General features: G+C 45.2%; 1 long non-coding RNA gene across 1 annotated transcript in view; it reads right to left on the bottom strand.

The window, feature by feature from the left end:
- Positions 1–2,458: 2,458 nt before the first annotated feature.
- The window catches only part of LOC133214195 (uncharacterized), a 194,442-nt gene continuing 181,021 nt past the window's right edge, over positions 2,459–15,879 (bottom strand). Inside the window, exon 6 of the long non-coding RNA XR_009726032.1 lies at positions 2,459–2,632. This is a non-coding gene — a long non-coding RNA (uncharacterized LOC133214195). The remainder of the gene's footprint in view (positions 2,633–15,879) is intronic.

The following is a 15,879-nucleotide window of genomic DNA, read 5'->3' as shown; positions in this document are numbered from 1 at the left end:
CCCCTCCCTACCTGCATTCCTGGAGTCCAGCTCTGGGGCAACAGCACAAGAGGGATGTGGAGCTGTTGAGTGAGCCCAGAGGAGGCCACAGAGATGCTGCGAGGGCTGGGGCAGCTCTGCTCTGGAGCCAGGCTGAGAGAGCTGGGCTGGGTCAGCCTGGAGAAGAGAAGGCTCCTGAAGGGGAGACCTTAGAGCAGCTCCAGTGCCTAAAGGGGCTGCAGGAAACCTGGAGAGAGGCTTTGGACAAGGGCCTGTAGGGACAGGCCAAGGGGAATGGCTTGAATCTGACAGCACAGGGGAGACTGAGCTGAGCTCTTAGGCAGAAGCTCTTCCCTGTGAGGGTGCTGAGGCGCTGGCACAGGGTGCCCAGAGAAGCTGTGGCTGCCCCATCCCTGGCAGTGTTCAAGGCCAGGTTGGACACAGGGGCTTGGAGCAAGCTGCTCCAGTGGAAGGGGTCCCTGCCTGTGACAGAGGTTGGAACTGGATAAGCTTTAAGGTCCCTTCAACCCAAACCAGTCTGGGATTCTATAAACAGCATCACTTCTGACTTCTCAGTATAAGCAAAACTCCTCACTATCAGGATGACAAGCTTGCTGCTGTCACCAGGGGGGTAGCAATGGGAGCACCATCCTTTTTGCTCTGTGGATAATAACCTGCTTTGCCTGTCCTAGGTCGGCAGCTACAACAAACTGACTTCTAATGGATAACAACAGGCACCAGGGAACACTGCTGTGTTCAGCCATCCGGGAAGGGAAGAGGGCAAAATCCTGCTCACCCAGCTTTGCATGAACTGAGACCTGTTGTCTTCTAGCCCTGCACTTCTGGAACAGTATCGATGTGCCCATGGAGCTCTCCAGGTCATTTATCACTTTAAGCCTTACAGAAAGATAAATGCCAAATAAACTAGTATATCCTAAAATACTTCAGATAACTTCCAACATTATTTTCACGTTGTCAGGTTGTGTAATGACATGTTACACTGCTGCATTATGAAGACACTGTTATTCTTGGAGGAGGCACAATTCATTAATTAGCAATGCATCAACCCCAAAATAACTGGCAGAAGCCTCCTGCCTCTTCTGGGTGTTATGTGACCTTTCCCTACAGATGTATCAGTTCCCCTTATAGGTAGTTCAGAAAACATGTGAAGAAGGGATGCAAGAAGAATCATTATCCTAGTGACAGATGCAGTGCTAAATAAGGCAAGAGTTTGTGCAGATATAACCAGAAGAGGTGGGCACTTTAACCCAGCCGTTTCTGATAAGATGGGAATACGTGAGCAGTGGGAGTACTGGGTTGTAACACATGCTCTGTGAGTACTGAACACAAAGCCTACTATGTCATGGGAAATGTTGAGATGTGCTTACACAATTAGGAGTAATTAGGCACGTACCATTCTGGTAGGTAGAGTAAAACATGTGTTGTAATTCCCCCTGTTCAACTAGTCAGTATTTGCTGTGGTACAGTAATGATGCTCATGTAAGGCACAGGAATGTTGCCCACCACAGCACCTTCCCTACTGTTCTCTTTCCCCATATGTGCTTCTGTTTATCACAGACATTTCCATAACTTTTGCCTTTGTTCTAAAGTGAAGAGGGGAAAATAAATACCTGCACCAAATCCAGTGGCGTGCAGGAGCAAGGGAAGGATGAGTCCCAGAGTGAGCTTCCAGAGCTGCTGTGTTCTGCAGAAGCACAGCTATTACTTTGGTGTCTGTAGGATTAGGATGTTAAACGACACCAGGCGAAGCTGTGTTCTCAGTTCAATCAGTATTCCCCAGCAAGCCATGAGTGTAAGTGAGGCTACAGTCTAGGTCTTTCCAAACAAAACAGGCCAAAGAGCTGAAGTTAGGTAACTGAAAGAACATTTTCCAAGCCTTTGGCAGTGACAGTGAGGAAAGAGAAGTAGAGAGTGCATTGCCAAATCCAATCCAATCCACACGGGGAACACCACGCTTGTGCAGTTAGCGCTGAAACAGACATTTAGCGGAATTATGAAAGCCTCAGATGCATTTGGTTTATCCCTGACACGGTTTGGTTCAATTGCAGGCCTTTTTCAGATACTGTTCTTATCAGTCTGCCTACTCATGAGGGTAACTAAAATCATTCTTTAGTTGGAGTTCAGAGAGCTCAGCTGTCCTCATGAAATTAACATGTAAAAGTCATTACCCACTGTGACCCTTTTTAACACATTCAAACCCCAAATGTTTTCGTGTCAAGATCGCTGAACTTGTATGTGCCACAGGGATTCAAAACTCAGTCTGTTATAATGAGAAACCCCTGGCCCAGGGGTTTCTGAATGCATCCGAGACACTCAGAATTCCACTAAATGTCTGTTCCAGCACTAAATGGGTAAGCATGGTGTTCCCCGTGTGGATTTGACTGGATTGGGCAGTGAGCCATGGGGAAGAGGGGAGATTGTGTAATAGACTTAGACCCATCAAGACTTGCCTTTTTCTCCCCCCAATATACAAATACAGCAATGCACTTCCCAAAGTGTGACTTTTTGACAGAAAGGCCACATTAGCATTTTCACAGAAGCCTTTGCTGGCACTTGATGACGAGTATCTTATCTTTGCTTCTACACTGCCTGTTTTTCCCATCCAGTGAGCAATTAGACCAAGGTAATCAAGCTGAAAAACCAGAACACAAAAAACATAAGGTAAAGACATTTAAAAAGCTATCGTCAACAGATTCCATTTTGCCTTCTGCAGGACACTAACTGTCCTGCAGCTTGCCCAGATGGATGGGTTGGTTTTAAAGGCAGTCAGCTTTCCATGTACCTCTATATAAAATAAGACCTGATACTACTTATCCATTACCAATACTACAGGAATGTGCATTTAGAGTTATTCCTCATTTATCTTCGCTGCTATTTACATTTTAGCTCAAATATTCTACCACCTGCTGTTATTTTGGTTACTTAAAGTGACCTTGGGAAAGCAGACCAGCCACAAATCCTTAATGCTACCCTGCTGATTCCTGAATAAGGGAAGTAAAGTGACTTCTTGATCCAGCAAGAGCAGATATCAACTTATTAACATCATCTTTCAACAATACCACATGAAATTCTGTAACAACTTCCAGCTCCGTTTCTTAACTATTACAAATTGAAAGGTTTATATTTAGTATTACTTCCCAGCTTGGGTCTGCAGGCTTATTACTGCAAAGTTTAAACACATCAAAAGTACTTTGTGTTTAATCTGGAGGGCTTTGATGCCTCCATTAAAATCTTCAGGAGTTCAGAGAAGTATTTCTAACTCGTGGGACATGTGAGCAGCTATTGATCTTTCTTACTTTGGAAACTTTGAAACTCAGGCCACATAGTGACCACTCACCCACCCTGCTGTTCCTTGGCACAGAACAGCCTGGCCTAAGTTCTTACTCCAGGAACTTAACTGAGGGGCTGAGGTCTGCCTGGAGGGAGAGGTTAAACTAAGTAGGCACTAGTGGAGAAAGATAAATGGTTTCAGCCTGAGAAGGCTCCAGGGAGACCTTATAACAGTTTCCTATAACTAAAGGGGGCTGACAAGAAACCTGGAGAGAGGCTTTGGACAAGGGCCTGTAGGGACAGGCCAAGGGGAATGGCTTGAACCTGACAGAACAGGGGAGACTGAGCTGAGCTCTTAGGCAGAAGCTCTTCCCTGTGAGGGTGCTGAGGCGCTGGCACAGGGTGCCCAGAGAAGCTGTGGCTGCCCCATCCCTGGCAGTGCTCAAGGCCAGGTTGGACACAGGGGCTTGGAGCAAGCTGCTCCAGTGGAAGGGGTCCCTGCCTGTGGCAGGGGTTGGAACTGGATAAGCTTTAAGGTCCCTTTAAACTCTACCCATTCTGTGATTTTATGGAGTAATTCATCCTGGAATTCAATGGGAAAACCCAGTAATATTTCTGGCAGTATACACCACAAGCCACAGCACATTCAAATTATTCCCCAAAAGACATCTTCCAAACCCTCCGGGGCTACACCAAGAAATAAGATTTTGAGTACTGTTCTCCCAGCAGAGATGCTGATCCTGCAGCTAAGACCCAGGAACACCATGGTCCTTTTCCAGCACACAGAAAAAAGCCAGATGTATCTAACAACAGAAAGATTACAGGTTGCTGTTGAGTACGGAGAGTTGTTACACACCTTGGACTAGCTTAGGGAGTACTCACCTCCCATGGCAGAGGAAGGCAGGCATGATACAGGCCGCCATGGCGAAAGCTGCTTTCCCCATGACTCCTTCCCTTTACACTTCAGCAAGTGAGGACATCTCATGCTTCCCTCCTCTACATTTCTTGCTTTCTCCCTCCTCTTCTTTTCCCCTTCCATGCTACCTTGCTGAAAGCAAGCAGAAATCAGGAAGCAGGGAAGAACTTTCCCCAGACACACTAATCTGCCCCATCTGAAACTGCTGTAGTGGACAGGGCTGTAAACTGGATATAAGGAGGAAATTCCTTCCTGTTAGGGTGGTGAGGCACTGGAATGGGTTGCCCAGGGAGGTTGTGAATGCTCCATCCCTGGCGGTGTTCAAGGCCAGGTTGGACAGAGCCTTGGGTGCCATGGTTTGGTGTGAGGTGTCTCTGCCCATGGCAGGGGGGTTGGAACTGGGTGATCTTAAGGTCCTTTCCAACCCAAACCATTCTATGATTCTATGACAATGGAGAGGGAAGAGTCTTCCCAGCTGAAAATCATTGGTTTCTTCTGGGCTTAGATGGATAACAGAGCTTGCTTCCCAAAAAGGACAATTGTCACAGCTACTACCTGTAAGCAAGTCTGCTGGCCACCAGGAGCGACTTGTGCCGTGTGCAGCTCAGACTTCTGCTCACCCCTCTTACCTCTGGATTGAGGCAGAACACGTGCATTTTGTGAAGGTGTTCTCCTCTTGAAGCTGCAGAATAATGTTTCATGAGTGACTGAAGGGCTTCTGACCTGAAAAACCTGGATTCGCTCGCTGGGCCTTAATGAGGCAGAAAAAGGATTTAAATCTGTGTCTTTATCTGAAGCCAGGCTTCAGTGTTTGATGCTCTCAAATGGGGATTTGTGCCTCGGTAAATACTGTTTCCATCATAGAGGAAGGTGAACACACAGCTTTCATCTCCTGTTTGTGGTGCAGCTCTGGCTAATTGCACCAGTGTATACTGGGCTGTGATAGATGGGTAGGTGTTTCTAGGTCGTTAGTCCATATGTGATGAGGTGGTCTCTCCCAGTTATATCCTTTCATGCCTCCTCATCATTTCTGTGTTCAGATCATATGTTGGTAATGCAATGGCAGAAAGGTGGTAATGTCCTGACTATTCAAATACAACCTAGATAGGGACAATTGTGAAATATACCAACAAATAAAGCAAAACAAAAAGAAGAAATGCCAAATAATAGTGTTTTTCACAAAATGTGTAGCTAATATTTAAAAAAACAGTAAGTCCAGATATGACAGCATAAAAGGCTCTGTCAATCTGTCAATGCAGATGGAATGCTGGAGCTGAAGCACTGATACAGCTGTAGAAAAGGTAAATGAGACCATGTAAGATCTTCCAATATGGAAAGGGATATGGATTTTAGTGATTTGGGCACTGAATTTCAGCATAAATTAAGGATGAGGTTGTTTTTCTTCCTGGTGTATTTGTTTCAGTAATGAGTGGAAGATTCTGTGTCCTTTTGTCATTTGAGAAATGTTCTAAGATGAGAATTCCTTTGGCAAGGGAGTGTATGCACAATAGATTTCTTTTCATCAAGAAGCATTTTCACCTCAGAGATGCATGGAGGACTGTACATAAACCATCTGATCAACTTTGGAATTGAAGGTTTTAATAATTGCTTAGATGTAAACTTACCATGGAAATGAGTTTGCTTGCATTGTATTAAAATTGACTTGGTTAATTATTCATAAGGCTTTTAACAAATGCTTCTGCTTCTTGAACAGCAGAGACTGAACTTGACAGGGCAAATCTCTGCCCAAAGAGGCAGAGCTACTCACCAAGGTACCAGGCAAGGATGAGGACCCAGTTTCCAGTTTCCTCAGTGGCCAGGTACCCCTTGCATCCCATGCACAGAACAGCTGACAGGATAAAGCAAAAATGACAGAGATTGACACCTATCAGCACACAGGGAAATAATCTCTGTCGCAAGGTGTTTAACTGTCACCAGTTTTCCAATGGGAATCAAAGGAAAAGCAAAGTCTAAATTATACAATAGTACGGTTGATGGAGGCTTACAATCACTTCTTACGTATGAAAAGGCACTGGAAAAACTTGGAAGGGAGGGATAAAGACCACACCACCATCAGCTGGAATGCAAGAGCAACCTCACTATAAAATAATGATCAAAATGAACCTCCTGACTCCTACAGAACATCCTGGGGGCCCAGCAGGACATCAGTGGTAAGAAATGCAGAGAAGAGCTGAAACACCTCTTGAACCAGAGTGAGAAAGCCTCTGTTGATGTAAGGGATAAAGGGAAGCAAAGGAAGAGATGCAGAAAGGAGGACGTGCTCAGATTGATGAGTTGGGGGAGCAGGTCTGGAAGCAACTTTGTGGATGGGTAAAAGGCCAGAAAAGAGAAGATGCTTGGCATCGCTTCCACGATTCCCACCCCTCATGCTACACCTATTTGCTGTTATTAGTTTAAGTCAGGTAGAGCAAACAATGAAGAGGCATTTCTTATGGGGAGCCACTCACTAACACTGTCCATCCTGTGTACTCTGTGCAGCAGGAGCCATAGAACAATACGGTACCACATGCAACATTATAATGAAACTGCCTTGTCATGCATTTGCATGTGTGAACTCACTTAAAATCACACAGTCCATCAAACCTGGCATGTGTTATGTTGACAATGCAAGCTGTTCTTAGAATAGAAGCCTTTCTGCTTTATACATATGCTCACTTGTTTTAACAATCCCTCATTTGATTTCATCTTGCCCAAACCAGGGCTGAAAGGCGAAGCGCTATGAATGGGAATCACGGAATGTCACTGACAAGCTGTAATGTCAGAAGGTCCGAGGCCAAACAAACCACATGGTGAAACCAACACATAACAGGTAGTTATCTAGTTATCTAGTTAGTATTTTTATGTACAGCATGAAATAAGGCTGTGAATGTGCCCTTTGATCCGGAGAGGCCTCAGGAGCGCTCTGTGCAATGCACTGCCCTTATGGCTTCCTCCAGGGTGGGACTTCTTTTCTTGGAGAAAATAAAGGAGCAAGTAGGCAGCGTGACTGTAACAGGAGGAAGCGAGATCGCAAGAGCACATCTTGGCCATTTCTCTTTCTGCTTTAAGGAGAGCAGGAGCTTTTGCATAGTGGGTGATGCTAGTTCCGAAACGTGAAACATCACTGCCCCCTTCTGTAATCCATGGGAGCTGTATCCTTCAGCTACCTAAAATGTAGCTAGAGAAAGGTAGGTGGTTGCATCATAGCTGACACTGACGTTGCCATCCTGAATCTGCCCCCAGTATTAAAACCAAGGTATTAAGACAGAAGTTCATTTGCCCATAATTATTTTCATGCCTGTACTGGTCTTGAAGAGCCTGATAAAGATCTAGCCTCAAAGAAAGCAAATAAGGAATGAGGACACTGGAATTTATTGATCAATAGATTGTGTATGAGACACAATCGTGCCCATTGCTGCAGCTATTTAAAAGATCTCAGAAATTTCCAGCATTCATTGCAATGCCATCTGGGGCTTTCCCCCCCCAGTTTTCAAAGAAATTGGATAGAATTCCTGTGTTCTGCCCCCATTACCATATTCTCCACCCAGGACCTCCCCATTCCTCATTCCTGTTGAACTTGGGTGACACGGTTTAGTTTGAGTGATATTGTTTAGTGTGAGGTGTTCCTGCCCATGGCAGGGGGGTTGGAACTGGATGATCTTAAGGTCCTTTCCAACCCAACCATTCTATGATTGTAACTTCAGTCTTCTTTGGGACTGTGTCTGTGAACTGCCGTGATTTGGTGCACCCCAGCCATGGGACATGAGGGGAGCATGTCAGAGCACAGAGCATGAGACTTGGCTAAATGGAGTTAAAAGCAACAGTTGTGTTTGAACTGCACTTGTAGCTTTTAAGCTCTCTCAGTGTCCAAACCCCTCTATCTTTTCCAGTCCCCACAAATGGAATCTACTGACTCTCCTCTTACCTTTCCAGAGCCTTTGCTAGGACCTTTGCCATGCAGCATCATCTCTGGGCACCCACTCCCGCTTTAGGCCTCCTCTTGAGTGGTTTGCTACAACCAAGACACTTCAAGCTTCACTTCTCCTGAGCTCACACAAAAGATTGAGCTCAAAAAGCTGAATGCTCCCTCATGCAAGTCTAAAATAGACATTGAAGATATATCTTATTTATTAAAAGCAGGCAGCAGCAGCAGCCTTTAGCTATGTAGGTGAGACTCTGGAGTGTGGGTTTCCCTGCAGTGCTGAGGCTGAGTATTTCTTGGGGAGTAAACTGACCTACTGCTGTACTGCTAAAGAATAAGTCCTACAGATCTTTCTTACAGGGCTATAAAGCTCACCATGTTTCCCATCATTGCCTCCTATGCTGCTGGAAAGGGGGTGTGTGAGAGGAGAAGCAGCAGCATTAAGCTAAATGATTAATAGATGTTTGCATATGAAAAGGTAAGAGAAAGTAAGCTTCCTGTGCCCACAGCTGCCCAGAAAGTGGACGAGTTCCTCCTAATCTCACAATTATCCCTGTGTGGAGAAGGTACAAGGCAGCACCCTATTGAATTTTACACAAATACAAATGTCCTGCTTAACACAGGGCAGTTTCTTAACCTGCTCACTTGCCCTCTTGAGGCAGAGTATTCTTTATATCGCAGTAGTGCAGTGAAGAGAAATCTCCATTAATGTTTGTGGATTCCTAAGCCAAGATAGGGAAACCACGTGAATGATGAGATTCTTAGACACAGAAACACAGGGAGTTACAGATTGCTTTTCCCCTGTTAAATAAACTTGCTGGGACAGCAAGAGGCTCTTTAAGAGCATTGCTCATCTAGAAGAGAGCTGATTTATGCTGGAGGGAAGATAAACATCGAGGTATGTTTTGAAAGCTGAGCCAGGGCCCTTACACTTTAATTGCTTCAAACTGCCCTATGATTTCTTGTTTCATTTCAGTCTGTAACACTGACATAGACACTGAAAGTTTAACACAAACATCATTAGTTTGGTGTCAGCTTGATTCTGAGGGGTCTGAGCAGCTCATTACTGATGGCAGGGCCACAGATGCTGTGATTTTTGATCTTTTGATTCTGGAAATGCCACCAACCAAATGTGTGCATCTCAGACAGCAGCACTGGGGAAGCAACCAAAGGCTGATGCCTTTAGTGGGATGGAAAGTGAAGTATGAGAGAAACAATGATGAGGAAAGTAAAACTGGGGCAGGAGTGGAATCTGAAGGAAGCACGAATGGCTCCCACCTGCAAAGGCAGGGAGCAAAAGTTGATAACCCAAGGAGCATTTTCCATCCCTCACAAGGTGATGGGAGATTAATAATAATAATGTCTCTTATCAGTGGATGAAGCCAGGCACAGAGAGTCCTCCACTTACAGTAACCATTGAATCACAGCAAAGGAGCTCAGCACTGACACACATAAGTCCACACACTGAAGCATGATGTCGTGTCCAAGCTGATGAACCCCAATGAAATCATATGAATGCTCAAAGAACAAGATTGTTTTGTAGAGCACTTGCCAACTTTGCTTAAAAATGAGAAAGACAACGTACCTGCTGTATTGCATAAGAAGATCTTTAATGTTTAGACATCAACTGTAAATTTGTGAAGGTGGTCAGCTTGGATTAACTGCTATTAAAATCTGCTCTGGTTGATGGCCAAGTTCCTCCTCACACTCAATGTGACAGCACACTCCTAAAGCCATTTTTCCAGGCTGTTAACATAATAGTACAAGATGAGAACTACGTAATGATGCAGGAAACATTTTCCCTGTACCCAGTTGCTGCAGTTCATTTAAGTGATAACACAAGACAGCTGCTCGCAGGCACCTCAGAGCTGCTTCATTTAGTGCAAAGAGTGAGCTCATAGCACAGCCCGTAACTGATGAGTGCTGAGTTACACATCTCAGATTCCCCCAGTATGATCCAACAGCAGCTCTGGGGCTCATTTCCCCCAGCTTTTTATGAAATTGTCTCAGAAATCAGTCCCTAGATACCCCAGTCTATGATTCAATGATCCCATTGTATCACTAGGGGTCAGCAAGGGCTGGACAACTTTCCTCCTGTGCAAAAATACAATCCCAGTAAAGTCAAGGCCAGGCTGGATGTGGTTCTGGACTACCTGATCTGGTTGAAGATATCTCTGCTCATTGCAGAGGGTTGGACTAGATGAGCTTTGAAGGCCCCTTCCAGCCCAAACTACTCTATGATTCTATGATGCTATGAACTACTGCTCCATCTCTGTGCAAGTACCATGGTTCAAATGGATTTCAGCTAAGAGTTGTTTCTGCAGTGCCCGAATGGCACCAATCTATGGTTACATGAGCAGTTACAGTTGTCCCTGTGCCCATGTGGTGGCTTGCCAAATGAGCACCTGGTGGTGGGTATGAATCATGAATCTCCCATTTAAACCCAGGCCAGCATTTGCTGTAACTTCCAATACATGAGGAAGTTGGCAAACGCTCAGAGCATCATTCCTGTCTACACACAGTGTTTCTGAATTTCCCACCTGAAGGAATAACGTGTGTAAATGAAAACAAGCCCTTCTGCTGTGGTGCTGGCCAATTTATTAGGCAATCAAATAACATGCTATTGGTCACATCTGCAGCATGTGTGAGTAGCTATCACAGTGATTTTACATGATAAACCATCAAACAAACAAGTTCCACTCCCCAAGGAAGTTACAAAAGAAGCAGAGACAAGTCAAAGTGATGGGCAGCAGAACAAGACTCAGAGGATGTCAAGTGGCTCTATAGAAAATAAGGCTGTTTGAACCATAATTAACCACGTGCTTCACATTAGTATAATATTAAACCCCAGTAAAGTGTGTGAAAATACCTCTATGTGCACAAGATGGAATCCCTTTAGGATGTGTTTCAATGAAACAGTGCTTCATGAAAGCTGAGAGCGTTTACAGGGATTACAGATGTTAACATCGTGATGGGTGCAGGCCAAACTCCCTTCTAGATAGAGCGGACTTGTTACTTTCAATCTGAAGAAACCCAGATAGTTTCATGTAACTGTTTAAAAAGGGAATAGCCTTGGGTTTACTGTAGCCTGAAATAAAAGTAAATCTGGAAATCATGAGAGCGCTTGCAAACCAGAGTTGTTATTTCTCCTGCCAACTATGATATTGAAGCCAGGCAGCCAAATATCATGGATTACTAAGGAGGTTTCACATCTTCCACAAATCCTTATTACACTGTTCTCACTAATATTGACTCTGACACAGGAATGCACTTAAACATGTTCTTTTGAAGTCAGCACAGAGCTGGACTCCTTTGGGGAGGCACAAGCAGCTGGTTGGAGAGGTGTGAAGGGTACTCACCAGGGGCTGCTGAGGCAGGAAAGAGGTGGCAAAACATCTCTGTCAGGCAGATGATCTCCTTTCCCCCTCACAGAGGATTGTATAGGAACAGCAGGTCAGGAATCAGATTTAACAGCACTCAGCACGCTGTTATTCTTGAATAGGACCAAGGTGCCTAAAATGGTTATAAAGCATCAGACACGTTGGTCCTGCCCTGGGAATCCTGCTCTCAGCCGGTGTCAGGATGTTCTTACATCAAGCACAAAGTCAGTTGTTTCCCTGATTTGAGGGTCTCTGCTTCACACAGTGTAACATAAACCTTTCACATCCCCTAGGACTGATTCTGATATGAATTCTGCCTTGGCATGCTCTGGCCATGCCGACATCCTCAGAGACACAGTCCAGATGTGAGCTACAAGTGCTGTATTTGACAGGCAATTGGTGCCAAATCACAGTCCTAAGGTTCAAATGGAGAATGGAGGAAAAAGAATGTTTTAAACTAGAATGATGAAGACAGACACTGTTCCAACTTAAATCTATACCTTGTACAGGACGGGCATGTAGAAACCGAGGTTTAGGTTTTTAGATGAGCAGATCTTTCTTAAATGATGCTGGCTGCTATAGCATAACTTTGCGCTACCCGTGTCGTGTATTTCCACTTTTAAACTCAGCATGAAATCCCTGAAATTTATCAGGTTTTGTTTCATTTTTTTCCTTGGAAGGTTCTGGAATGTGAAATGCTGTGATTTCTTTCTTGAAAGAGGTTCCCAACCTCTGAATCCCTGTAAAAGGGTTCCCACCACAACAGAATAGCATGAGGGAACACCACTCTATAGAGAGAGACCCAGAGAAATGTAGATATTTGGAGATGTGTTACGTGCTGAGGAAAGGCTGAGGTTTGGTCCTCACCATCAGCAGCTGCTGTGATTCTTACCATAAACCCGTGTTAGGAACAGCAACAATTCACACTACATCAACTTACTTGAGTAATTCTCCATGGCCAGGCCTCCTTGCAGCAAAACCATGTTTAAACTTGATAAATAGGTTCCCAAAACAAGCCAAACCTTTTGCTTTTTCTTTGCAATGACAGCTTCCAAACCACGCTGCTGCTAAGGTGGATTTTTTACAGAGGGAGATAACTTTGAGATGAAAAGATGCTCTCCTGCAGCAGCCTCTGGCTTCTGTTAGAGACCTTCACATACTCCACAACTGGCATGAAGAGCTCCTGGTTGGGCCATTGCTTTAACTAAATTCCTCTATTTCCATGTCTCTCTATATTTTATGGGGTATTCATCTCTCAGTGTATACTCACAGCAGTCCCAAACAAAGCTGACTTTACCAGGGAGGCCTGTTAACGACACAGTGAATATGATCCTTCTCAACCCACATGATGCCTCTTATTTCACATAAGCAAACTGTGTTCTCCAAGTGCAAGTTCATCAGCGAGGGACAGTCTTTGCCCATCCTCTGCACCCACACCAAGTGGAGTCACTTCTGGGCTCCGATAGTGACAGGACAAGGGGTAATGGGTTCAAACTGAAACAGGGGAAGTTTAGATTGGATATAAGGAGGAAATTCTTTCCTGTCAGGGTGGTGAGGCACTGGAATGGGTTGCCCAGGGAGGTTGTGAATGCTCCATCCCTGGAGCTGTTCAAGACCAGGTTGGACGAGGACTTGGGTGATATGGTTTAGTGTGAGGTGTCCCTGCCCATGGCAGGGGGGTTTGAACTGGATGATCTTAAGGTCCTTTCTAACCCAAACTATTCTATGATTCTATAATTCTATGATTATAGCCATGATCACATTCTTTATTTCAACCCTTCCCCAGATGTCTTTCTAATGTGGGGCAGAAATCAGTCATCACTTATGGTCTCAAAGCCCCCAACTAAGAGGCTTTCCAGCACTTCCCTGGAGCTTTGATTCTTAACAGGCACATCTTTGCAAGCTGCTTATAAATACTTCTGCTGGGTTCCTTTGTTTGTTCTTTATATTGGGCTAAATAGAGCAGGGATCAGAAATGTAAGAAAAGAAAAGATGATTTGACATTTTGCTACAGACTTCAAAGGCAGGAAGTGCCAAAGACAGTAACGTGTCCAGAAAAACAGCAAAATCCATTTTCAAATACAAGAAATTGGATAAGCACAAGTTACCGGCAAGAAATGTCAACAGAAAAGGACGTAGCATGGGCTGTAATACCCGTACTGCATCTCTAAACCAAAGAAAGCATCAAATTCAGTGCTTTCAATACTCAAAACTGACTCTCGGGGTGGGGGGGTTGTTTGGTTTTCTTGTGCTGTTCTTCTGTATGGAGCCCCAGCTAACCACAGAATTCCAGTGAGATCAGGAGAATCATGGAAAAATAACTAATCCTAAAAGTCCAAGGAAAATGCTAAAAGTTCACAATTTTCCCCTTTTTCAGGCTTTAGACCTGATGTTCAGAAAGGCATCAAAACACTCATCAATAGCTGTCGGACCTGCTCCTACTGACATCATTTGGAAATGGTGTTCCAAAATTGTAGGCTATAGGCAAAAGACTAAGAAAGCCCAAACAAATAAGCAAGCAAACAGGAGGGCATTGCCTACAATCGAAGCCAGTAAAGGACCAGTTTCACTACACTCCTCATTTGTTCCTCCTAAAGCAGTGGCTGTTGCCATGTTATTCTCATGTTTCTGTTTGAAGACAATTTCTCCTTGCACAGAATCAATGAGGTTGGAAAAGCCCTTTAGGCTCACCCAGCCCAACCCTTACCCCAGCACTGCCCAGGCCACCACTAACCCATGGCACTGAGGCCTCATCTCCACGGGGTGTGAACACTTGCAGGGACAGTGACTGCAGCCCTGCCCTGGGCAGCCTGTTCCAATGCCTGAGCACCCTCTGGGGCAGGAATTGTTCCTCAGCTCCATCTAAACCTGCCCTGGTGCAGCTTGAGGCCGGTTCCTCTTGTCCCATCCCTTGTTCCTTGGGAGCAGAGCCCAGCCCCTCCTGGCTCCATCCTCCTGTCAGGCAGTTGGAGGCAGCCATCAGGTCCCCCCTGAGCCTTCTCTTCTCCATCTGAACCCCCCAGGTCCCTCAGCCCTTCCCCATCACCCCTGTGCTCCAGGCCCTGCACCAGCTCCATGCCCTTCTCTGGCCCCACTCCAGCCCCTCAATGTCTCTCTTGCAGTGAGAGCCCAGAGCTGAACACAGGATTCGAGGTGGAGCCTCACCAGTGCCCAGTGCATGGGTGCAATCCCTGCCCTGGCCCTGCTGCCACACTGGTGCTGGTAGAGGCCAGGATGCTGGGGGCTTCTTGGCTGCCTGGGTGTCTGCATGAAAGAGGTGATGCTGAAATGGTCTTAAAATGCAAAGTATGTGCCTTACAAAAGAAAGGTGACTTCCTGAGAGTACTGTATGCCAATGTGTCACTTGATTATAAAATAAACCCACCCATCAGCAGCAGGTTTCCTGTGGGCTTTCTTCTTGTGCCCACTTGAGCAGGTTCTGAGCGCTCCCTGTTAGGCTCACGAACCCGTGGGGCTCTCTGGTTATTTTCCATGCAGTTATCTTCATTCTTTTGCATTGCTGAACTGCACGTCCTTCATGAATGCCTAAGTTGCTTCGCCTGTCTCTGATGGGGCTGCCCTGCAGCTGATAGGCAAGCAGAGGGCCAGAGATCCTCTGGCAGTTTTCACTTGACTGCAGTCTGATAGACATGTTTCACTGTGGGGTGGGCAGTGGCCAGCCAGCGGCTGGGTAAACACTCTGCTGACTGACAGTAGAATCATTAATAGTCTTGTATAAGAATGCTCTGGAAAACAACAGATAATGGTTCCGCATCACAAGCACTTCTGTTGCCTGCCCAAAGACAACACAGAGATAAAATCTGCTTTAGTTTGCTCCTTTCCTTCAAAATCACAGCAAGGATCCTCTTCCCTTGAAAAGTGGCTGGGATCTCTTTGGGAAGGATGCGAATCCAATGCACCTTTCAAGAAGGCAAAGTTTTCTGCAAGAGTCCAATGGGAAAAGATGGGGGAAAGGTTTTAAAACCCATTAAACGTGAAAGCTTCCCAAACTTTCTGGTTTACATGGGCTGGGTGTTTTGAATGGTCACAAGCAATTGTGCAGCCAGAACTAAAGACTGGATCCTAATATTACATCAAATATTCATGCAGAGAGATGGACAGATTTGCCCATATATTAGTTTTGTTTAAAGGAAGCAGACATTTTCCATCATCATTCAACGGTACCTCTGACTGCTGAGCATCCAGTGCCACCTTGGTTACTCTATAAATGAGTAGATTGGTGTAAACAAGTACATTTATATGCTCTGTTAAAATAAGTGCCTAAAAACCACAGGACAGCCCAAACTGATTACAGAGTATTCCTTAAGATGATAGGAAACAGAGTCCTCTAGTGGTCTCTGACTGCCATAACGTTAAAAGCAGGGAGGGAA

Source organism: Neopsephotus bourkii, unplaced genomic scaffold (genome assembly GCF_033783945.1).
Source record: "Neopsephotus bourkii isolate Nb327-2 ecotype Australia unplaced genomic scaffold, CSIRO-AGI_Nbou_v1 NB_873, whole genome shotgun sequence".
NCBI lineage: Eukaryota > Metazoa > Chordata > Aves > Psittaciformes > Psittacidae > Neopsephotus > Neopsephotus bourkii.
The sequence above is the reverse complement of the archived record's forward strand: the minus strand, read 5'-3'. Positions and strand labels throughout refer to the sequence as shown.